The sequence below is a fragment of the Ambystoma mexicanum genome, chromosome 5q (assembly GCF_040938575.1).
Source record: "Ambystoma mexicanum isolate Mex_15411 chromosome 5q, UKY_AmexF1_1, whole genome shotgun sequence".
Taxonomy (NCBI): domain Eukaryota; kingdom Metazoa; phylum Chordata; class Amphibia; order Caudata; family Ambystomatidae; genus Ambystoma; species Ambystoma mexicanum.
In genome coordinates, this window is record NC_090933.1 from 770,488,372 (window position 1) to 770,514,349 (window position 25,978).

The following is a 25,978-nucleotide window of genomic DNA, read 5'->3' on the forward strand; positions in this document are numbered from 1 at the left end:
GCCCCGAGAATCAGGGGGTGTTAGCGATTTAGTACAACTGCTGCGTTTTGAGTGTTTTCTGGAATACCCGGTACACATTTTCTGCTCTGAATAAGGGGGAAGGCGTTCCACTGTTTGTCTGCTAGGTAGGGAAAGCTAGAGCCGCCTGCCTTGGTATGTTTAACCTTGGGTAGGAGTAGGCAGTCAATGTATGGTGTCCTGGTGGGTCTTGTTGAGTGAGCTTTGGTTAGTTTCTGAGAGAGATAAGGGGGGGACTGTGGAGGATAAGCATTTGTGGGTGATTAAGAGGATTTTGAAGGTGATTCGAGCTTGGAAGGGCAATCGGTGGGCCTCCTTTCTAGCTTCTAGATGTGATCTCTTCTTGGGATGTTCTGGGCCGCTCGTAAGGCATTGTTTTGAATTATTTGGAGTTTACTGATGTTGCTGGAGGAGGTTCCTGCAAAGAGTACTTTGCAGTAGTCCAACTTGGAGCCGACGATAGCTCAGGCAACAGTTAAGCAACTGTTTTTGGAGAGGAAGGGTTTGGCACCATGTAGGACTTTGGTTGCATAGGCTACTGATGAGGCTATGGCATTTACTTGGCGGGACATGGTGAGGGAGGCATCAAGGTACACCACCAGGCTATTGACAGGAATTGAGACAGGAATGTAAATGACATCAAACTGGAATGCAGAGTATTGTTTGGAGAGATTTTATAGGGCTTTGGGAGCTCAGACAAGTAGGATTTCTGTTTTGTCGCAGTTTAGACATAGGTGGTTAGCAGCCATACATGACTGAATCAGAAATTAAGTATTATTGAGGGTTTTTGAATCCTCTGCATAATTCCCCTGTGAGGGGGATCAGAATCTAGGTGCTGTAAGCATAGTTAGGGTAGGCTATGCCAAGGGAGTCAAATATGTCACAGAGGGGCCTGGTGAAGATGTTGTAGACAGTGGGGGAGATACATGACCCTTTTGGTACCCCACAGGGGGTGGGGGATGCAGTGGCATTGGCATTTTCTGCAAATACCTTCATGACTCTTCCTTTCATAAAGGAGGCAATCCAGACAGTAGCCCTGAAGGAGAGGTTGTCAGAGGTCATGAGGTGGTGGCATAGGATTTTATGGTCAGCCGGGTCAAAAGCATGAGACAGATCTAGGAGGAGGAGTGCTGACTTACTCTCGTCTCTGATCTCGTCCAGCTGATTTTTCAGGATGAGGAGGGCTGACTCAGTGCCATGGCAAGGGCAGAAGCCAGACTGTTGCATTCCTAGGATTTGGTTGGTTTAAGGAAATTCTGTACTTGCAAGTAGGCTACGCGGACTAGGATTTTTAGCAAGAAGGGGACAGTTATGATTTGTCTGTAGTTGGTGGGAATAGCAGGGTCTAATGATGTTTTTAGGGGAGGACCCAGGCTTCTTTGAGGCTGGATTTCACTGTGCTTGCAGAGAAGGAGGCTTATATGAAGGCAGTGATGATAAGGATTAGTATTTCTGCACAGTCTTTGATGAGGGTGGATGGGCAGATGTCTCCTTTACATTTTGAGGGTTTAAGACTTCTGATCATTTTTAAGGCTTTAGTTTCTGATAGGTCTTTGAATCAGAACTGGGGAAAGGTAGGGTTGGATGAGATGGGTGGTATGCTAGTGGTGGAGGCAGGAGGGAAATTAAGGTGTTGAGCTGCGTGATTAAGAATATTCCTGTTTAGTATGTCGATTTTGTTTAGCATTGCCCTTTGGATATCAGAGCACTAGGTTTCGTCCTTGAGGTCACAGTGGTAGGAGTTCACAATTCCCTAAAGTTGGAGAAAATCTCTGTGGTGTCCGATTTGGCATTGCAGATTCTGGAGTTGAAGGAGTTGGCTTTAGCAGTTATTAAGTCCGATTTATAACATTTGGATAGTCTGGTGAAGTCCTCTTTCAAGGTGTCGGTCGGATATTTTACCACAATAATTCTGCTTGTTGTTTAAGGTTATGCAGTTCTAGGAGGTCAGGGGTGAACCATGAGTTGGAATGCCTGACGGGTTTGGATTTGCGAGGTGGGCAATGGATTTCACTGCTTTGGATAGGGTTGAGGTGTAAATGTCCACTAGTGACTTAGGGTTGGTAGTGAATGGGGCTTTGAGGCATGGGGTGTTCAGCCAAGGCATGATGTTTTCTTTGGTTAGCTTCCAGAGCCACAAGTCACTGCTGGGGTAGTGAAGTGGAGGTCGGTTTGAGTTTCACTAGGCGTTGAATGGTGAAATGGAGGATGTGGTGGTCCGACCAATGGCAAGGTGTGTTAATGCTAATTGAGACTTGGCATTAGTGGTCGACCATCCAATCTAATGTGCATCCATTCATTTTAGTCGGGTTGGTGATGCAGTTTGTGAAGCCGAGAGTTTCAAGTGCTTTGGGTAGTGACGTGGCCTGAGGATCATTGAGGTCATATGGGTCCAAGTTGAGGTCCCCCAGAAAAATCATTTTTGTGGAGGCTTTGATATTATTATCCTCGAGGATGTTGAGGAGGTTCTCTTAGAATTTATGAGTGATGCGGGGAGGGCGATAGCTGAGGTGGATGGTGATGGTGCATGTGGGTGAAGGGGAGAACTCGAGGGATAGCAGGTCTACATTGGCACTGAAGGATGTCTTGAGCTGTCTGATAGTGAGGGAATCTCTGGTTACTGAGGCAACACCACCACCTCTGGATGAGAGCCTATCATTGCGGTAGATGGTGTAGCTGGGAGGTATGGCTAGGGATAAGGCAGGGCCTGATGCTTCATGGAGCCACGTTTCCGATATGGCTAAGGCATCAAACTTATTGTTGGTTATGAAACTGTTTATCTCTAGAGCATGAGAACTTAAGAAGCGTGCGTTGATGAGGGCGCATGTCATGAGGGGTTGAGTGTTAGTAGGTGCAGTGAGTAGGTCTGTTACTGTGGCCTGTTTGGGTGGGGGTGGCAATGATGTAGGGATTGTTAGCTGATGTTGGGATGAGGAGTGGTTGTGCCTGAGGTGGTGTGGGCTAGTGTGAGCATTACTCTTTAGCAGTGTTTTTCGATAGTGTACAGCCAGGTATGGAGGCATGAGGAGGTATGGAGTTAGCGTAGTCATGGTGTACATGGGGTGCCCTAGAGCCTGAGGGACAGTATGGCAAATGATTGCTCATGTCTATCATAGCTGCGGCCACAATGCTTTGCAGGCATATTGATGGCGGTCATACATGGCTGCTGTGTTATTTGGAAGCACCAACTGAGATATACAGAAGGGAATGTAACAATCTTTTATGTATCGCAAACATATGCGTCAAGACCACCAACCCGTTAATGGACAACTGCTAGCAAAAACACCACAAAGGGTTTTTTGCTATTTAAGGTCGCCAGTGGGCTTCTCATTTCCATTGAAGGCGGCCAACCTGCAACAGAGTTTTCAATGTGTTAAAGGACACAGGCTGATTGACAGGGAACTTTATGAATTTTTGTCAACCGTTTCTCGATTATGTATGTTTGCTTATCAGCACAGTGAAAGGCAGTTTGTCTAAAGGGCCGTTAAGAGCTTGTAGCATCATACGTGAAAATAAAAAAGCCAGCATCTGGAACAGCAACAGAGTTCTACTCTGTGGTGGTCATTACGAGTTTGGAGGCTAATAGCACCATGGCTGCCTCGAAACCCGTGTCCGGGTCTGTGGTGCCAGAATGGAGACTTACCGGGATATTCCGACCTTGGTGGACCCGTTAAGTCCCCATTCTGAATTCTATCCCCATTCTATCCCCATTCTAAGTCTCCATTCCCATTCGAGCCCCCGTAGGGCTCAATGGGGATGAGGAAGGAGCTAATAACGGGCCCGCAAATAGCACTAAGGGACCTCGGAATGCGGCGGTACGGGGTTAACGGCACCGGCATCCTTGCCGTTAACCCCCTACCTCCGTAATCAGAATGAGGCCCTGTGTCTTAACTTACAACAGGTTATGAAAAACAGAGAAACAGTTTCTCAAATATGGTTGACTCCAACGTAACGTTATATGTATGAATGAATAAAATAAACTTTAAAAATGAACAAGTGATCATTGTTAATATGCATAATAATTAGGACTACATAATAAAGAGTCAGACCATTTTATGAATTGTAAAAATATCTGTTTACATAAAAAAGACTTATTTAATACAGAAAGAAAACCATCTAATGCAAAAGAAAAATAAACACGCAGATTCAAATAATCAACACTCAGACAAACAGCTAGAAGGACAGTTTCTCTAAAAATGGTTAACTCCACCACAACCTAGCATTATATGTATGAATAAAATAAAATGTTTTAAAAACCAACAAGTGATGGGTGTTATACATAATAAAATGACCGCATACTAAAGAGCCAGACCATTTTATGAATTGTAAAAATATTTGTTTAGATAAAGAAAGACATATTTCATACAGAAAGAAAAACATTTAATGCACAAGAAAAAATAAACATGCAGATTCAAATGCACACCACTCAGACAAACAGCTAGAAGGACAAGTCACATATGTGGCATAGGCATAGATGATTTCTAGATATCAAGAATTCAGGGGTGCTGTATAATAGTGAGGGGGCTGGTAAAAGATTAACACTAAAAATGTTAATAGCCATAGGTGTGCGTCAACCTGCCTGTCGCCAGTGTTCTTTTATTAAACACAACACTGAGCGTCTTTTGTAGAGTGATGGTGCTAATATCTCACGTTTTTTTATTGCACAGTATACCCGGATGTGTAACAATGATAGACTGTGGGATGCTACAGGCATCTTTTTTAATAAAGGATTGCACCAGCTTTTTCAAACGATCCAAATTTATTGTGACCGTGTTGTTAACATTTAGTGTCATACCTTATACTTTCATGCTGATAGTTCCTAGAGATGTACGATAGGCATATGTTTTGGGGGCCAGCAGATACAAACTCCACAATGTATTCTTCAGGCACTAGCTCAGAAGTTAGATCCAGTAGGTAATTTGCCGGTGGGTGGGTTGACATTCCCAGGGCGGCTGACAAAAATAATGATTTCGGTATTGTGATACAGAAGCCGCTCTTGTAATTGTTCCATCACACTAAACAGTTTTATTTAAATGTGTGTGAATGGTTGTGAATAACGCAATGAATATGTTTGTTTTGTCTGAAGATGTTGGATATTCCATGGCATAGCATGAACACAGACAAACCGTTTCCTCGTCTTTGAACAGGCAACTGCTTACGTCACAAATACAAGGGTCTGTGATGATGGATGTGTTGGGCAGATTAACTCTTCGTGCAAACTTACCCCACAAAGAATTAAGGCATAATTTTGCCAACATGCACTAAGCGAGGTTGTCCTCAATGTGCTCCATATGCAAGCATATGCCCTGATGTTTATAATAATCTTCAATGTAAGCACACTCCGTGAACCGCTGCATGGCCATTGAACCAATATAATACATCACGTTTTTTCACCACCGCCAGTTAGGGTGTGCTGTATAGAGATGCTGTCTGTTGCTGAGTTGTAGAGATGTTGTCTGATTCTGAGATTTATAAGAGCCACTGAATAGACAGCGTTGAATAACATTTTTGATGCCTGTGATATGAATCATGGGGCAGCAGCGCAATTGTTTTAGGTTTTAGATATAGTTGTCTTTAGATCTACATGCAACAACTAGTCAGCGTAGTGCTTTGAAAAGGATACTTCACCCTTTATAGGTGCTTCACGACAAGTCTTTTGAATGATCCCATCCCTGAACAAATTACAAGCCTGTCTTAAAATGTTGATGTCTTCTTGACAGTAGGTCCTTAACTCTACATGACATTCTATCACACCGTGCTCATTCACCTTATACCATGCCATAAACTGTCCTTTTTCACTAGGCATCATGCATTGAAAGCCTTACTGGTCCGGGGTTGGAATTGGACCTATGTAGTTCTGGTTAGCAGCCAGCCACACGAGTCTTCTGTACATTTTCAATAGCTCTTTCCTGTTAGATATGTGGCATAGATATAGTTTGGTTGGTGGGGTACATTCTCTTGGCGAGCCTCCATGTCATATGCTATGAGGTTCTCAGTTTTATTTTGAGGTCTACAGCCCGATATGTAACACAGGTGTTCATCCGTGTTGACAACAGAAACTTTACACACTTTACATATTATTCCGGCTCTCGGGAAGAAATGTCTTGCTTGCGGGGCAATCAATGCAAGGCTCGCACACGGCCAAACCCAACACTGCTTTCTGAATGTTTGTGTGTCGAGACAGCTCTGAGACCTTGCGACGCGTGATCGTGAGTACATTTTCCAGGTTTTTCATTAAGCATTTGACATTATTCTCTTAAACACAAACAACATTGATTTTGACAACTGTGTCTATGTTTGTTTTTGGAAATGTGATGTTGTGGTGTAAAACATACCAAGTGCTTCTGGCTGTTTTAGTCACCAGCGGAAAATACTGCCACACCCAATTGTTACTGTACAGTATCTTGTTAGGTCTATCAAAATACTTTTCAAAGAGATTCAGCTGGTACAAAACACAAAATCTCAGTCTTACTCTGCAGAAGCCTCTGCAAATTCTCCAAAAACTGCAAAATGCAGAAAGTACGCCAAAGGTATTGCCTTATGAACAAGCATCTGTTTAAATGGTCAGCCTCCATTCTTATTTGAACAAAATAATTGGGACCAACAGTTTCCAGTATTTCTAGGACCAGTGTTTCAACAGCCTTGGTTATAACTGTAAGCTTGTGACCCAGGGATAGCAAGTGGTTCAAGTTCATGAATCTGAGCTCCTCATAATGCTTCACAACTAAGAATGTTTTATAAGTTCTTTGATAGGTCTAAACCCTCTCCAAATAAATAGGAAATTTCAGTGTCTGGGGTATTGATGCCTTTGGTGTGCTAGCTCAATCATGTCTCGATATAATCAATCTGGCCCTTTTCAAGATTTTAAATAGGCGATGCCTCTGATTTCGATTGTCTACTTCAGCCGCTACCACATGAAGGTACTAGTCGATACTGGATGGAAAATAGGGAATTTCAAAGCGTTCACCATAGATTCCAAAATGTTCAGACTTCATGTCTAAAGTGTGTTTGTTTATCTGTCTCTTTACTTTTCATGTGTTGCAGTATAAGCATGAAAAGAATGTAAAAATCTGAGGTCTTATATTTTCATGTTGTCAGAAATGTCCCTGTTCCAAATGCTTTGCCACTGCTGAAGGGCACACATTGTTCACAACATACCTCAACAATTTCTTTTTGAAAGTGATCATAGAAAGTGTTAAATGATGTATGCTGCATACCTTGCATGGTGATCTTACAATACAAAATGCCATACAGTATCATTTTGATGCTCCTTGACCCATTGTTCAGAGGCTGTGAGAGCGTAAACATGTTCACATGAGCCTCGGGGAGGTAAGTTAAGTTGCTTTAACCATTCATGAACAGATGAGCAATTCTAATGCTCCTATTAGTCAGTCCATGCAAACATCTGTTTTGCCATCTTTGGTTATAATTTTCATCTCTATGGAAGAACCATATTTAGAATCTGGAGTGTGCTTCCTACAGTCCTAGCCTGAAGCAGACTAGTTTTACAAATCACAGGCTGTGAAAGAGGAGGCTGGGGAAAGGCAGTGTGAATTAAGTGATCTATTGTCACATAGTGTGACATGTATAGATTGCTTAGAATTCACGTTTAAAGGAAAAAAAAGTGTTCAGGTCAGGGGACCCAGATTATTTGGAAAGTTGAATGGCTTCAAAACCACCTCCTGGGAGCCACACCACTGATCTATGAAAATGAAAAGCATAATAATACATAGTGGTGTCCAGTGAACTTCTTAAGCAGTGGATAGAAATATTCTCAAGCAAATAAGGGAAAGTGTGGCATTGCACTGTGCCAGTCAGAAAGAACATTGAAGGATTTGTTATGGGATGTTTGTAGAAACAATTAGCATTTTGACTTTGCTTAAAAGAAAACAACTTTGATGTTAAGTTCACTGTTTATTTCTATGGTTTTGCTTCAAAGTGTACATTTTCACTTATCACTGCCTTGTCTATCTTGTTTTAATATGCCATTGCATTGTGTACTCTGTGTGGAGAGCCTGAAGAAGGGGGTTGAAGGGCCTGACCCAACCTAATGGTCTTGTGTTTGGCACACCTGATTTGACAGCTGTGAAAAGAAAGCTTTGAATCACGGGGCTTGAATGATGGTACATTTGGCAGGGAGGCTCTGGACATTCATAGACAAGGGGCCTCATTACAAGCTTGCCGGACCTGGAAAATCGATGCCGGTACGGAAATACGGCATCGTTTACCGGACCAGATCATTACAGCAATGGCCCCTCCGTGAGCAGCACCCCTGATGCCGGTATCAGCCCTGACAGACGCCTGTCGTGCCTTTTGACACTGGCTTGTTGCATATCAGTGCTCATTCCGAGGTGCACAGACATGCAAATACAGGCATGCACATACGGCTAAAAAGGCCAAAAATGATGCCGTAAATAACGGCATCGCAGGACTGGGGTAAACAGGGATCAGGAAAACCTGCCACAGGTGTACAAAATCAGCACAGGTGGAGACCATTGAAACCCAAACACAGCATAAAGGCAGCAGGTGTACAAAATCAGCACAGGTGGAGACCATTGAAACCCAGGCACAGCATAAAGGCAGCACACCCACACAACCCCTCCCAAAGCAAAAATGCATCCATTAGCAGTAGCTCTGCTGGAGCTGGAGTACATGCAGGAACAGCTACTCTATAAGGAGGCAGTGAGCCAAGCCATGCAAAAAATCCGCAGGAGAAGAAGGAGGGCGAGAAGGGGACAGCACATGGCCAATGTTCAAGCCATTGTGCCCCGCAGGCTCCCAACAATCCCCTGTCAATGTGTCAGCCCATTCACCCTAACCCTAGCACAAATTCACACCCTGTACTGGCTGGACAGGGACACCATCACCGCACTAGTGGACCTCATAAACAACAACCTTGTGAGTGTCATCAACATATGTACAGCCACCGCCACCCGCTGAAGGTAGTGTGCGTGCTCCACTTTTTGGCAACGGGAACCTATCAGCACACAGTGGGAAAACTGCACGGGATATCACACCCTGCTTCTCCCGTGTGCTGACGCAGGTACTTGAGGCACTCCTCAAACATGTACGTGACCACATCAACATGCCACGGACCACAGCGGAGGTCAACGCAACCAAAGTCGCATTCTATGCGATGGCAGGCATGCCGAACGTTATTGGAGCGATAGACTTCACACATGTTGAGCTGGTGCTACAGCATGCCGTTAAGGTGGTATACTGCAACAGGAAGCAGCACCATTCACTAAATGTCCAGATAGTGTGTGATGCCAGCCAAATAATAACACACTGCTGTGCCAGATACCCAGGCTTCACACACGATGCAATGGTCCTGCGGACCTCAATTCTGCCCTACTACATGGATCGACATGCCGGACTTCATACACGGCTGTTGGGTGAGTCTGACCACAGGGGCACATGCATTGATGATTAGGGGGGGCGGTGTTTGTTGCCAGCACTGGGAACCTGCCTGCTCGGTGGGCCATGTGGGGTAATGATGGGGGGGGGGTTTGTTGCCAGCACTGGGAACCTGCCTGCTGGGTGGGCCATGTGGGGTAATGATGGGGGGGTTTGTTGTCAGCACTGGGAACCTGCCTGCTGGGTGGGCCAGGTGGGGTAATGATGGGCGGGGGTGTTTGTTGCCAGCACTGGGAACCTGCATGCTGGGTGGGCCATGCTGGGCGTTTGTACAAACCACATCATTGCTCCATCCTGGAGTACAGGTGCTCACTGCACAGATGGAATCCCTGTGAATCCTGGCAAAACACAATAGACACAACCATGTGGGTGAAATGATGCAAAACATCACAGGTCCCCTTTCTCTTGCCAGCATGCAGGTGATGCCGGGTATTCACTGATGGGCTGGCTGCTGACCCCTTATCAGGAGTCCACGTAACCAGCATGAAGAGGCATACAATCGCTCACATTCACGGACTCGCGTGACTATCGAACAGACATTTGGACTACTGAAGAGTCGCTTCTGCTGCATGAGAAGGTCTGGTGATGCCCTCATCTATGGTTCCGAGAGGGTGGGGCATATTGTGATGGTCTGTGCAATGTTGCACAACATGTGCATCCGTTGTAAAGTACCTCTGCCCCGGACATGTACATGATGCCATGGGATGATGATGAGGATGATGATGAGGATGCCGGGGTACCTCAGCATTGCCATGGCCATGATGGACAGGTTACACGACAAGCATTGGTTGCAAATTATTTCTGATAAACCTTTCACACATGGGATTTGGTGTGGGTCACATTGGGTGACATGCACTGTGTATCATTAAATACTTACACGCTCCTGAAAAAATGGCCAGACAAATGTTTTGTTGAAACACCAGTGTTGTATTGTTTAGTTAACTATTTACAACATTAAACGCATTGAACATACACATCTGTCCAATCGTGATAGGTTGAAGTACCAAAACCCCAAAAGCCCCTCAAACAATGTACCAACACACCCTTCCCCAGTAACACACATTGGAACCCACCCTACGTACACCACCCCAAAGTCCAATTTTCAAGGAACCATTGCCCCTACATCCCTTTCCCAACAGATTTCCCCGACCACGCACTGTAGTCCCAGGCCTACTTGCGTCCCCTCTTCGGTGCAGGTGGTTGAGGCCCCTGCAGATGTGTTACCCTCAGTGAGCGCTACACAGCGCTCCCATGTGTTGATGGGCTATGTGTGGCCCTAGCAGAATCTACTGGTGGCGTGATGATGTGCCGTTGTTCGGTGATGGCAGTCACCAGGAGATTGATCGATTCAGCCATGGAGGACATGACCTCATTGCCCTCACGCACCCTTCTGGCCAGTTGGTATACTGACTCAGTTGCCTGGCCTAGCATCCGTGAGGTTTACCGGGTGTTGTCCTGTATTGTCTTCCGTGTTACCTCCACTTTGGTAAGGTACAGGTTCACTAGGGCATGCATCGCCTCCTGATGCTCCTCGGTCCGGCTGAGGTGGGCCTCAATGTCACGTATGTGGCAGAGTCCGGCAATGGGCAAGGGTGGTGGGCTGCAGGGGCCTGATGGGCTTAATGCAGGGACCTGTTCCTGGTGGACATTGGCATTGTCTCCAGGACCAGTGGCCTCCACGGTGCCGCGTGCACCTGCATCATTCCTTGGAGTCCCCATGTTTGGTGTATGGGTGGGTGTACCAGAATCCTCAAGTTCTGGCATGCTTAGGATTGGGGATAGAGGATCAGCAGGCATGCTCAGTGATGGTGAATGTGGCTGTTCCTCAATGTCCATTTGCGGTGACACTGCTTCAGGTTCTTGTGGCGCTTGTCTTTTGCCTGGTGTACTGGGGCGGCATGCCTGGTCTGCCACTGATGTTGGGCAGTGATACTGCTGGTGTTTTTGCCTTCTTCTTAAGGCTGGCAGGTGTGCGGTGGTGGTTGTGCAGTTGAGGCCGTTGACCCATGTCTGCTGCCACTGGTTCCCGGACCCTGGCTGCTGGGTGTGTTTTTCCTACTGTGGCGATGTGCAGTGGTGGTCGTCGGTGTAGTAGCAAGCTCAGCCTCGCTGTCTAATGAGGTACCTGTGGGCAACAGAGCAGCAGACCATTATTGTTGTTACAAAATCCATGTGGCAGGCATCACACTTTGTACAATTCACTGTCATGTGCATCTTTGTGCTCATGGTGTGGCCCGTATCATGCTGAACACATGAGTGGGGGAGAGCAATGCGGGGACGCCCTGATATGTTAGCATGGTTTGGAATGTGCATGTTGGATGGGTTACTGATGGGTTACTGTTGGGTACTGCACAGGGTGTTGTGTACATGCAGCCATGGATAGTGGACATGTGTGGTCGGCCTGTGATGGGGAAGTGGTATGCTCATGTAGGTTGGGGCATTGGTGTGTCATCTGTGGGAAGAGTGAAGGCGGGGATGTTTGTGACTGGTGGCAATGGTGCAGGCATTTTGGACTGGGGTTGATTGGGCCATGTGGACACATGGCAGAGGAGCCATGTTTTGCTCAGTGATGTGTGTCGGCGCAAACTGATGGTGGGTCTGTCTGCATTGCATGGGACATGTGGTGTGTGTCTGCAGTGCTTATTGACATTCTTCATGGTGGGATGATATTACAGTAGAAGGATCTGGTTGGTGTGTTGCAGGGCGGCAGGTATCTGGTGGCATTGACTTGTCATGCGCAAGGCACAATTGACAATGAGGGTACATTTATTGGATATGGGATGTTAGTCATGGTCACTCACCGGTATCTCCATACGTTGTTGCACTGTGTTCGGCGTCTCCGAAACCCTCTATGCTATCCATGTTCATGATGGATGCACATCTTTCCTCTCATGTGTGGAGTTTCTGGGGGTGAATATTGGACGCCTCCAGTGGCCTGGCCGTGGGTGCGCTCTGCTGCTAGTAGCTTGCGTACTCTGAGGCGCAGGTCATCCCACCTTTTCCTGCAGTCCCTTGCAGTCCTCAGTGTGGTGCCCACCACTAACACTTTGCTAGCGACTTCTGTCCATATTTCGTTTTTGCGTAGCTGTGCGGGCCTACTCAGGTCACCTCCGAAGACTTTGTCCACATTGTCCACAAGGGTGTTGGCCAGCATGTTAGTTCTGGCTCGCTGAACCGTGGTTTGCAGCACCGGACGGTCCCTTGTGTCACAGAGATGTCCCTTAATGTTCCTTGACACTCAGCTGCTCTGGCCAACTCCTGTACATGGAGGATTGCAATGGATTGTGTTTTTAAAGATGAACGCCGGTGCATTTCATATTCCGGTGCGATGACGAAATGTCCGGTACCGGTACTGCCGGTACCGGTATCTATGGATTGATGATGCCTGGGTCGGTATCAATGGCATTGATGGTGCCGCTATGTGGGTTTTGGAGTACATTCCCGGTATGCCGCTGCTAACATTTCCAGCATGCCGTTTGTTACGGCAAAGCATGCTCTGAATCAGCCGTTGATTCCACAAGCAGTGCTTGCCGGTATCGGCAGCTACGGCATGCCGGTATTTTGGTTATTTTAGCACCAAACTCGTAATGAGGCCAAATGAGCCTCATTACAAGGTTGCCTGTCTGGATACAACGGTACTGGTAAGCTTACCGGTACGATTGTAACCGAACTGGCAAACTCCAAGGTGTGCTCGCGGGTGCCTTTCATTCCGCCAGGCCTGGCCTGGCAGAATGAAAGGCACCCGCGAGAACACAAGCCTGTAGCACTGTTAGGAAATATTTAAATACTGCTTTTTAGTCTTAGAAAATGTACCCCATTTATACTTTGCCTGCAACATTATAGCAAACACTCTTCTCTTGTGTTATTTTACAGGTGTTCATGTTTCATTTCCAGCACTGCCTTAACACCATACTTTCCAAACAAGACCCACAATACACATGATGTATTCTGTTTGTTGCAAACTATATTAAGGTACTCAAACAGTATGAGGTTATCAAGTCAGTATTTATCAGTTTGAATCATGAAACGTTCTAGCAGAGTAGAGTAGGCTTCCACACAAAGATACATTCTATTTAGGGTCGGAGCCCCACTGTTGAGTATGCATGAGAAGACCTGAAACAGGTCCATACTTTCCTTCCTCATTTGACATGTTCAGGTAGATCTTTGTTGGACCAACTCAGTGAGTGCAGCTTCATTCCCTAGGCGTAGCCAGGAAGGCACTGACATCTAGGCATATACACGTTCACTTAGGAAGTCTTACTGAAGCCAACATGCATTGGCAAACCCAACAGCATGGGCTTTTGATTAGGTGCGGATAGGCATTTGTCAGGCACTGCCATAAGGGTACTACCTTGCCATAAAATTGAGACATTTGGAAAACAGTGTGAGTCCCCGGGCATGTGATGGCATTGCCTGGCAAATGTTTGTCTAATTCCAATACTCAAGGCAAAACTGTTGCCTTTGCAATTGCTTGTTTAAGGAATTCAGAGCAAGGAACTGTAACGCCTACCTCTGGTACCCTGCAGGAGGGCCTGGTCTGGACCGCCAGAAGTGTGGTTCTTGACAGAGGGATGCTTAGACAAAACAACTCCCCCCCACTGCTCTAATGATAGGCAAACTGACCAGCATACAGTACAGTTGGGAGTGGTTTGGTATAGTTCTTCAGCGTGGTGGGGTTGATGATGGACACTCTGGGCGAACCTAAGACTGCCTCTCTGTCCCTAACTTTAAACGTGCCACCATAGGGGGCAACAGCTTCCCAATGAAAGCAGCCAAACTGTGGAACTCCTTACCGCCTAATCTCAGAGTGGACCTGCCCTACCAGAACTTCCGATCTAAGGTAGTTTCATGGCTGAAAACGTAGGCCGTCAAAGGTAATCCACTGCCAGGCTGTCCCCTTTTCATGCTACTCACACACAATGTAACCACGTGTGCCCACTTGTTTATATGTATGTAATATCCATGTACTTCATTGTTCATATGTATATAATATTGGTGTACCTTATTGTCTCTTTGTATACACTATGACTTGTAACCAAGCTTCGCAAATTCTTGTAAAGGCTGCGCCCTGATACCCTCGGGTACGCTCGCGCATTATAAATAATAAAACAAACAAACAAACAAACATGAGCGAACAAATGGAGAACGTGAGTACCTGATGGCCTACGTCCCCCCCACCTTCCCTTGCTTCCCTTGACTATACTGACTGGCAGGTATGGGGGTTCAGCCCACCTTGGTACCAAAGCTGTATTCAGGACATCAGGTAAGCATAGGTTCCAGTTTCCTCACTGGTGGTTGTGGCCCAGTCCAGCTGCGGTGCACGTGATACCTTCAAAAGGTAAGTGTCTTTGCTTTGCGCTGTATTGTCCTTCCCAGCGTTATTGGTGTATGCGCTGTAATGTCCTTCTCAGAGTTATTAATTTCCTCCCAAGCTCTGCAAGTGAGTTCAAGCTTTTAGAGAATAGTGATGCATGAAGCGCGTTGTTTGGTCCTTTGTAACGTGTACTTTTGCCTTTCAGGTTCCTCAGGTCTTTCCGGATCTGTGATGCGGTACCTTCTGACCGTGGCTGCCCTGAAGATCACCGGCGCATGAGGCGTCTGCTGTTGAAAGAGGGACGAATGGAAGTGCAGCCGCAGGTAAGCGGGTCTGAATGGGTGTGAGACACGTGTGTTTCTCTCCAGAAAATAATTCATACTGTTTTTGCTTTCCAGGGTGCCGGAATGCTGTGGAGGATCGGAAAGCCTAAGTGAAGTCACCGTAAGTATGCAGATCATGGATAGCTCTGGAAGGCTTCCAGGATCCAAGATCAGTTAAGCAGTAAACCGGTGAAGAAAGGAAGCAGCCGCACATGGAGCCAATGGAGCAGCAAGCATTACACTGCTTGCGAGTCAGCCGGAGAAAAGGCTAAGCACCAGGTGTGGCCCAGGGCGAGGTTTTATAGCCCTGTGCTGCACCCTGCACCACTAGACCACCAAGGAGTCTTGAACATGGACTGCCTGGCGGCCATCTTGTTTTCGGCACAATGTCTTACTCTGGTGGCCATCTTGGTGAAGGCGGGCCATGATGTTTATACCAGCCAGCAACCCTTGATGTCCATGACATACCCACATTACCATGCCTGCCCTCAGTGGTGTGTGATTGTGTCCCAATAGGGATCATGACAGGAACTGACGCATTGGCAAAGATATTACTTGTACAATCAACTGGCTGAAGACACGTATTAAGAGATTTTTATTACACCAGGAACTAATTTACAGAGGCAATTAAGCTATTAAATACTCAAAATAATATTTAGATAACACTGGAAGGCCCTATACAGAAACACGTTTAGTGTTACTTTGTAATAGAGCTTGCGCAAAGAGTTACAGAAAGGTTACGTTTTGGTGGCAAGGGACAGGTAGTTGGTGGTAATACCATAAACAGTAACATAGCCATGGCTAGTAATTGGGTGGGTAGATGACCAAACATACCCATAGGATGTGTGTCTCCTCACATTTTATCTCCATCCTATCTGTGTTCCACTGCATAAGTTATGGCTTCCACCTAATAAGCAAAAGTCTCTGAATCAATTATAACTACCAGCATTGCTCTGGCTAGTCACTAATGTGAGAAGCCCTTCCCAAACCTTTAGACAATAAGGCCTAAAATGCATGTAGTTGCTTGTGTTCCAGTGCCGGAGGGACATGGACTAGCAATTGAGATTGAAGTGCACCTTTTGGTGGCAACACCAAGAGTAATTTGCTAATGGCCTGTCCCCTTCTGTAATGGCACATACATACTATAGAATTATGGCATGGAATTTTGCACAGAGCAACATTAGTGGTAAGAGCCTGGAGACTACACTTGACTGGTAGCAGTGCGTAGTATAAATCAACATAACATAACATGTTTAATTCAAAGCCATGCATCTATCACTTTGATTTTACTACTCTTCCCTCCAGTATTACATTTTTGTTACTACCAACCTTATCTTTTCAGTTATACTCAAGAAGTTAATGCAACAGAATATATACTTTGAATGTGATTTGTTAGGGCCCCCAGTCATTTGGTGCACCTTCTACAGAAAGCTGTGTTGAACCAACATCACCTGTCATTTATTGTTTGATATAGTTAAACATTTTATTAAGCATAATGTGAAAGCCTGCTATATTCCCAAAACAAATAAACATACATTGTGATTTTAGGTTTGAGATATTTGTAATAGGCAGCCTTTTTGAATAAGGGTGCCCTCACTTAGAGATGTGAATGGCCCTCCATCTTCCTGGTCATTTGTGCTTTAATGGCTGTAGGGCATAAATCATTGTCTAGGGCAAGCAAACAAATCCTGGCTGGACCTCCTGCTGTTCGGGCCTCTTGGAATGATGTCTGTGAGGATGCTGATGCATGTTTAGAGTGAAATCCGTCCCCCACATCTCCACTCCCTTGTGCCCCAGTGATGTTTAATGCCACCTGGCATGACCTCCTTTCTAGGAGTTCCAAGTGGTGGCCTTAGGGGGCCTGCCCCCCTTCCTTCCCTGCTGGAGCCGGGCGTGCTGTCAAAGTGCTTTAGAGGCCTTATGTTTGTACAGTGTGGTATCTGGTGCTAAATTCGGAAACAAACTTTCAAAGATGTATGTTTAAAAATATAATCTTGAAAACACAATTCCTACAAGATTGGAATTTTTACAGAAGGTTTGCAAAAACGTGAGAAACGAAACAACTTACACATGGAAATAATTCATCGGATGGTTGCAAAGGGGAGATTTGGGTGTTCCACAATCAATATATTAAAATAAAAACTTTACAAAAAGGTCAAAGGGCTATTTTGCTACAGAGGAAGGAGGAGGCATATTCGTGATAGCATGGGTTCAATGGAGGATGTCCACATGTTTTAATGTGTGAAAGAAAATAAATAATTAGTGAGTGGTATTAACTGCAATCATCAAGAAGCTTCATATCCTGGATGAACCAAAACCTGCCTGCAACAGCAAGACCATGCAATACATAATGGGGGTAATTTTGCACTAAGTTGGGTGCAGAATGAAAGTGTAAAAGCAAGGCATGATGCCTTTAGGCTTTCATTCTATACTCCAGGTCATTTTCATGACCTTCGAAGGAGTAGAAGCGACATGAAGCAGAATATGCATCTCCACCATGCTTTCCTCCTCTGTCTTGAGATTGTCATGCCAGGGTCACACCAATGATTCCTGTGGAATTCGCTTTACACTTGCACCTGATAATGAACGGATGGATTTCATAGGAATCGATGACTTCACACTGCCTATAAAAAGCGTCATTTGCAGGCAGCATTCACATTTTGCAGAACATAATGTAAAAATGAAGATTAAAGGGTATTTCGCCTTGTCTTACTCATGACTTTTGGACAATGCCTTGCAAATGTTTACGTTTGCATGAGCGGACCCAACAGCACTATAAGTGCTGACGTTGGCGATCCTCTGAATGAAATGATACACAAAGTGCACTTTTATGAAAATGACTCCCAATGTTTGAATAGAAGCAAACTACTTCTCTTCGCCAGTTAGAACCATGCTAGATGAATGTTTAAATGAGTTGATGGAACAAGCATTTTTCCATTTACAGATTACTTACTATTCATCCAGACATATACAAGGCCAATGTGTCGATCAAGAGTAGCCCCTGATGTGACTGTAGCATTACAGAGGAAACAAGGCAGAGTAAACATCTGTTCCCTAAAATTCACCATTTCCAGGCTGAAGACACAGGAACGATTGGCAATAATCATAAATGTGGTCCTTATTTTCTGTGGGGGTCATTTGACAATAGAGGCCAAAGAGCTACGACCCACCTGACTGAAACTGATTGCACCACCGCATAGGGCACTGCTTCACAGTAGCAACACAACCAACACAGTGGGCACATGATTAACCATGAGCATTGCCTAAAATGAATGCCACCACTGTTGTCTTGTTGCAGTATGCTCACACTTGTGTGCACCTAGGCCTGTCATTCCGTTGCAGGAGGAGTGTTGTAGCGGTGCCAGACCTTACCTTTATCATAACTGACAAGTAAACATAACGTATCAGACAGTGCTTAATTTGTAAAAAAATAAGTGCAAGTGCCCAAAAAATATTGTCCCCATAATGCCGGGCGCGGCGCCTTCCACAGCGCAGGCCCGGCGCCAACCTTAGCGCGGGTGCGCCGGCCGCACCAGTTCAGTGCTAGACCTACCTGGATCGGCCTTCCACCAGCCCATCACACTGCTGCTGCTCCATGCCACATGTTTGGCGCTGCAGCAACTGCTGGCACAGGCTAGTAGTAAATACGCAACTAAAACATTCTCCTCCTGTAACTGTGCCTCGATGCCCCCGGGCTGTGTGAGCGCTTTAAAAATGAAAATAAATAAAAAAGCATTCTGTTTCAGTCACTGTTGCACTGTATTTGTCACTACCACTTTTACCCATCTGACAGTCTGTTAAAGTACACCAAGTATTGTTAATCGATTACCTCCAGGAAGAGCACCCTCCCCTCAGCCCGTTCTTCAGTCACTGCATCCAGGTGTTTTGTGTAATCAATTTACTCTCAAGCCCTTATCAGTCATCACATCTCATAAATGCATCCCCCTTCACCCTTCCTTTAAGCATGAACATGGTGTTGTATAACTTGGAAAAAGTCATTTCTGCAAGACATTGTTGTGAAATCAACGGCGGTGCTACTTCTGCTTTAGAGCCTCTTTCCACCTTAACACATATTAAAAAACTAAATATGTTTTGTCACCCAATATTCAGGAGCCAGAGGAGAAAGCATATTCGGATATCTCCTTCCCACTGACATGTTCTTGACATACTTCACTAAACTGCGGGGTGTAACAGACACCCACCTCCCTATCTGAGGATTCCTATCTGAGGATTGCATGTGCTCTCATTCGGAGCACATGCTCGGAGCGTATTGTACCCAGGTTAAGGGGCCACATCTGGTGTATAAATAACACATCAGGATAGAAAACATACGCTGGAATTATGTTAAAAAAATGACAGCAAAAGATGGTTGAGAATTATACACGAATACTCAACTAGTGCTTTTATTTATGACGACAGATTAGTGGGCACGTGCACCATGTTTATCCCCGTCTAGTTTCCATGTGTGTATATTTAAGCCTGAAATGGCATTTCAGAAGTTTGTCTTTGCATGGGCTTTTCTCACGAAGTGCAGCTGGTTTGGTTTCAGCCCAATACGTGCACCGTTCCGGGTCCCCTTGCTGAAGCTTGTTTGTGAACTGATGAGGCCGATAACATTAAAAGGAAGAACGGAAACACCCAGGCAAAAATTTGCAGTTCATGTTTCGTTTAGATGAATGCTATCCAGGGTCGGTATCGGAACTGAATTGCAACATCAATATCACCGATATTGCTCCACAAACATGGACGGATCACTCTCTAATAACCTTCTCTGCCACACTAGATCTCCTTAGCCCCAAAATCAACAACATGGTCCCCCCTCTCCCGACCAGAAGTAAGAAGGACATGACTGCTGAAAACATTATACCTCTCCTCCTCCCAGCCATATCAGGATTGGAAACTAACAGCCCGGACACCCTGGTAAACACTTTCAATGATGCTATGACCAAAGTATTAGACACAGTTGCTCCAGCCAAACTACGCAATGCAAAACAGGAAGCCCACTTAAATGTCTAGTTTACGCCCCACCTCAAATCACTGAGATTACAGAAAAGAAAGCTCCAATCCATCTGGCGCCACTCACCCACTGAACACAACAAAAACAACCTAACTGAATTTGCCAAATCTTACAAAAAAGAAATTATCAAAACCAAGAAAAACACCTTTAATAACAGAATCACAAAAGCCAACTCTAATACTAAAGAGCTCTTCGCCATCCTCCGCGAAATGGAATCCCCTATTCAACCAATAGACAATGCCCCTAAAAATAAAGCTTTGTGCACAAACATACAAAATGCCCTTGCTAACAAAATTTCCTTGCTTCAATGTAAAATTGCTAAAAAAAAAAGGCCGCACTGCCACCACCAGACCAACAAACACCCCAATCTCAGAAGAACCACATCCACATGACACTCCCACATGCCCCATCCAGGTATCATGTCAACATGGACTTTAAATGGTACATGCCCATCAATTGGGGTAGAGGATATGATGAGTAACAGAACACTTGACAGATTGGAGCATGTAGGGTATTTTGCAGTGATTTGGGGCCTGACGGTATTTTCTTACCGCCGAAAAATAACTCAGCAACAATCACTCCTTGTATTCAGATTGGGCCATGTACAACAATAATACAGTGGACAGGCATTATTTCAGCACACAGACATGCTTATTTGGTATGCGTGGTTGGTATGCGTGGTTGGTGGTATTTTGGTGAGCATAATTCCCTTGTTTTATTTGTGGCCCCAATATCCAGAACCCCTTATTTTTGTTTAGATTTTTCGTGTAATCACTAGAGAGACCTCAGGCTTGCATTTCAGGAACACCACATTTTCATTTTTAGTGTGCCACCATGGGCAATTTCTCTCTGTCTTATCTACGGCAGCGAGCTATCATGTGGTATTTTCACTATCTTATATACGGTAGTGAACTATGGCCCGGGCCTCCCTTTTTGCCGACTCATAGACCTCCGACAAACTACAACACACACAGTTAGTTACAATTGCTCATACTGAACTACATTGTGCACACGGCTGCAGCCAAATTTGATGTTTAGCTACCTTGAAAATGACAATTGCACTGTCTAAACATCTCCCCACATCATCAGCACTGTATTGGTAAATATAAAACACACCACCCGTCTGCTTTCAAATATTTTTGTGTATTATAAAAGTTGCATTTAAACACCATCTCACTCTTTACAGAAATAAATAAAATAGCACAGTAACAGCATTGTCTGTGATACACTGAAAAGAGAGTGGCAGAGACAAGAACTCAATTTGCAACATTAAACATGTGAGTAAAGCACAGGAATCTCCTTTCCTACACTGACTGAATATTCTCGTACACACTCAGCCCCCACACTTCTGTAATTACCTTATCTGTTCAGCATGAGTTTTCTCCAGCTGTTCTCTTTCTGAATTTGGCTCGCTTGAAGATTAACCCCAGTGAAAACAAGCGTCTTTCGTTCTCAAACCGGGGTTATTGCCTGGAATTCTCAGTTTTTGCAGCAGAAATGCTTCAGCCAGGAAACAGGTCCTTCTCCCAGCTCTGCCAAATCTCGATTGTCCTCCCCCTCTCCTCAAGCTCCCCGAGCAAAAGTCTAATCACTGCCTCTAGCATGATACTTGCTATGACGCTGCTCCAATCAGAATCAATCATGCCATTTCCTCCCTCACTACACAATGGCTCATTTCTACAGTAACCATTTGTAACCAACTGATTTCCTGTTCCTTCGAGCCCTTTGCCTCCTGTAATTGTGTGGACAGAGCAGCAGAGAAAAAGAAAAAAATGAATGTGCGTTTAAAACTTCACTTTCAGAGTAGGCCTAATTCTGCAGTGGAGACACATTTTTATTAGTGGGTTATGTTAAATGCAGTTTTATTAGTCAGGTTAGTTATTAATAAGGTTAGTTATTAATTTTCAAATGTGTCTCTTGCAACATAGGCATTTCAGGTGAAAAATAGTGTGTATTATTGAATGTGCACGTGTGTGCTTTTAACTGTAAAAATAGATTTGCATCTTATATGTTAAAATCGTTTTTGACTGAATAGCCTGTCTTTACTTATATGTCCATGTTAATCTGGCAACACATATAGCAATGCACCACACCCATGTGGTGGTGCTGCATCAAAAAAAAAATTGCTACCTGTGCAGTAGTGCTGTACTCTGTGCTGTAACACGCCAAATATCCTTACATACCCTCCTTTTGTTTTTAGAACTTGGCTACGATCCAAGCCAATTCCTAAAAACAACTTGTTCTTTTTTTCTTTTAAAATGCATGTGTATTGGGATATCTTTCTCTTCCTGACGTAGCTAGTAAAATCAGTAACATTTTCATTTTTACTGATAGCACAATCAACCATCCACCCATGATTAGCACCAGGACAGCCAAACCCACTATTGAACGTTCCCCCCAGGTTCCCCAATTAAATCTTTCCACTTCTATTATCCCCAGATTACTAATTGTAATATTGTTTTTTCTCAAATTCATTTTTATAACTTTCCCAAACATCATTTGTTACATGAAACAATGTTAACCCCCCAATTGACACAATTGTATCCTTTGGAACCTGTAAATAAAAAACATTATATTTCACCTGTTTAACCACGTATGTTCCATGGTTTAAATGTACTACCGTCATGTTCTTTAAACAGGTGCTGACCAACCATTTACCTCTGACCATCTTAGCCTGTGCCATTTCTTCACTCCCCATATTGCTAATAATCACTTCACATCCTTCTGATATACTTGGGTCAGATTTCAAACCACAAATAGCATCTGTGGCATCAGGAACAAACGGTTTACCTGGACACATATAATTTTGTTCTTTAAATTTTACACATGTTTCCAGGTTTGGTATTAAATAAACTTCAGGTTCCCATGACTGAAATGCCACCACTTCTGGAGTCTTAATCTTAATAAATTTGTCCTCTTGCCAAAATCCCACGTTGTGTACCCACTTCGTTTGGTAAATAAGTTCAGGGGCTACATATGGGATGCATAGCAAAAATCTGATCACTAGTCTTTCCAAGTCCACATATAACGGCATTGCATTACCCATTTCGAATGCAATTTTTACCTGTATTATATCAATTTCCCTCCTGGTCAATCTTTCTATCATTTGACGAATAATATCCTGCGAAACAAAATACAAGGGGATATGTCCTTGAATCAATTGTGAAACTGCCGTTTGAACTTCTCTCATATAATTCGTTAATAGTCTATCAACAGGACTCATAGGGCCTCATTACGACCCAGGCGGTAAGTTACCGCCTGGGCCGTGACTTTACCACCATGGCGTAAACTACGTTTACGCCATGGTGGTTGGCGGATTTACCGCCCCATTCCGACCTTGGCGGGGCGGTAAATCCCCATTTTCCCATTTACCCTTCCCCATTCCCATTTTGCCCCATAGGGCATAATGGGAGTGGGGAAGGCGTTAATTACGCCACCGTAAATTACGGTGGCGTAATTAACTCCATGGTCCCTTAGCGCCATGGATTTTAACACCTGCTAAAAGCAGGTGTTAAAACCTCCATGGCGCTAAGGGACCTCGTACTCAGGCGGTAAGGGTCGGCGCTGTTTACGCCGCCGTAAAACCCTTACCGCCTGAGTTGTAATGAGGCCCATTATGTTCAATATTTCATTTAAAGTTCTGTCATGCTTAAGTATTATTTTAGTCGCCCGTTGCATTACATCTGCTTGTTCATTTAGAATGATTGCAGTTTCATTTATGAATCTTACTTGTTCATCCAGTCCCCCTCTAATTCCATCTAATGTTTTTTGTATTATTTCTAGGTCAATTCTCAGTTGTTGCGCTTTAGTACTCAGTGTTCCTACCGAAATAGAATTGGCTGTTGATATTGTGGTACCTATTATGGCTCCAACTATAGACATTACCAATGATATCGCGAGCATCACCGCACCTCTCTTTCCTCTCTTCTTCTTAATGTCCGCTGAATTCACGAATGTTTTTTCCAATTGCATTAATATATCTCTTATTGACTGCTTAGTGTCCTCTTTTCTTATTTCCAGCCACTCTTTAGTCTGTTCAATCTTAATTCCCGTATTGTTCAAGTGTTTTTCAATCAAAATCTCAGGATTCAATGGTATGTATATATTTTGGAAAATCATCCTTCTGTCACTCATGATGAATCCTGGTGCCTCTTCCACCGCGATACCAGATGCTGGTCCAGGTTCAATGACAACCTGTGCTTCTGAATTCTTGAAGATACCTCCAAATATCATCATCATTAACCATATCATCGGTATCATCTTCAATGCTGATAGCTTTGCAGCCTTGGTCTTCACCCCTCTTTGGGGCTTTCCCGGAATCCGTCCACGTGGGCTTCCCGGACTCCATCGTCTCCCGTGGGCTCTGATCCCCGAACCTCCGACCAAATAATGTTAATTTTCTAAATCAAATAGAAAATAAACAAATTAAGTACATAGCACAATACTAACTTCACCCTTTTGGCAAAAATAAAACATGCTTGGTAAAAATATTGCGTTTTTTTTTTCTTTTTTTTTTTTTCTGAAATTAAACACAAGTTAAAAAGAAAACAAGCACATATAAAACAACATTCAATATTTAATACCTTTTCTCTCTGCACACCAACCATGAGCTTCCATTATATATATTTATTTATTTATTTTATATTATATATTTTTATATATATTACAGTGTTTATGTGCCATTATAACCAACTTTTTAACTTCTTTGTCACTGCCTCCTGATTGTACCCATTTATTTTCTCTTTTTGTGTTCAAGGGACTTTATCTGTTTTTACATGCTCAAGCTGCCTGATCTCATGTCTGGGATGGCATGGTTTGATTTGATTTACATGGACAAACTGCTCTATTGCCGTTTCACCTTCATTTTTCAAAATTTTATAAACTACAGGAGAGACCTTATCTATAATTCGAAATGGCCCCTGCCATGCTGCTCGAAATTTAGAATTTTTCTGTTTACTTTTTCCAAAATGAAACTTGTACACCTGATCCCCTACACTGTATTCCTTTACTGATGTCTTTTTGTCATAATAAGACTTTGCACTGTCAGCAGCTCTTTCCAGATTTCTCTGCACAAAAGCAAATGCATGTTGCAAATGCCTCCTCAGTTTATCAATATATTCATGAACTGTGGATGCACCCACAAGTGTCTGCTCATGTGTTCTGTATAGTAGGTGTTGTGGTAACACCATTTTCCTACCTGTCAAGACCTCATGGGGGCTAACACCTGTTGCTTTGGCAGGAGTTGATCTGATTGCCATCAAAACCAACGGTAAACGTAAATCCCAGCTGGAACCTGCTTCTGCCACAAATTTCTTTAAAATATCCACAACAGACCTATTGCTTCTTTCAACTGTACCTGAAGACGCTGCCCGATATGCGATATGTAGTTTCCTTTTCACACCTAGTATTTGCCATACCTTACTCATTAGAGTACTTGTGAAATGACTTCCTCTGTCTGACTCAATTCTTTGTGGCAACCCAAACCTTGAGAACACATGGTTCACCAGCAATGTGGCTGCTGTTTGCGCACTACAATCTGGTGCAGGAATGCATTCAATCCACTTCGATATCAAACATACCACACTCACAATATAACGGTTTCCCCTGCTCGACCTTTTTAAAGGACCTACATAGTCTATTTGCAAATCTGACCATGGGAGAGTTAGGCCTCTTTTCATCAATGGTGCTCTATGCATTGGTGAAGCAGGTTTAAATTGGGCGCATACTAGACATCCTCTAGTATATAATTCCACATCTTAGGACATATGTGGCCAGTAAGCATAATCTTTTAGTATTTCTAATGTTTTTTGTGAACCTCTATGGCCTGCAGTTATGGCATCATGTGCATGGTGTAGCATTAGCCCTCTGAATGAAAGGGGTACTACCCAC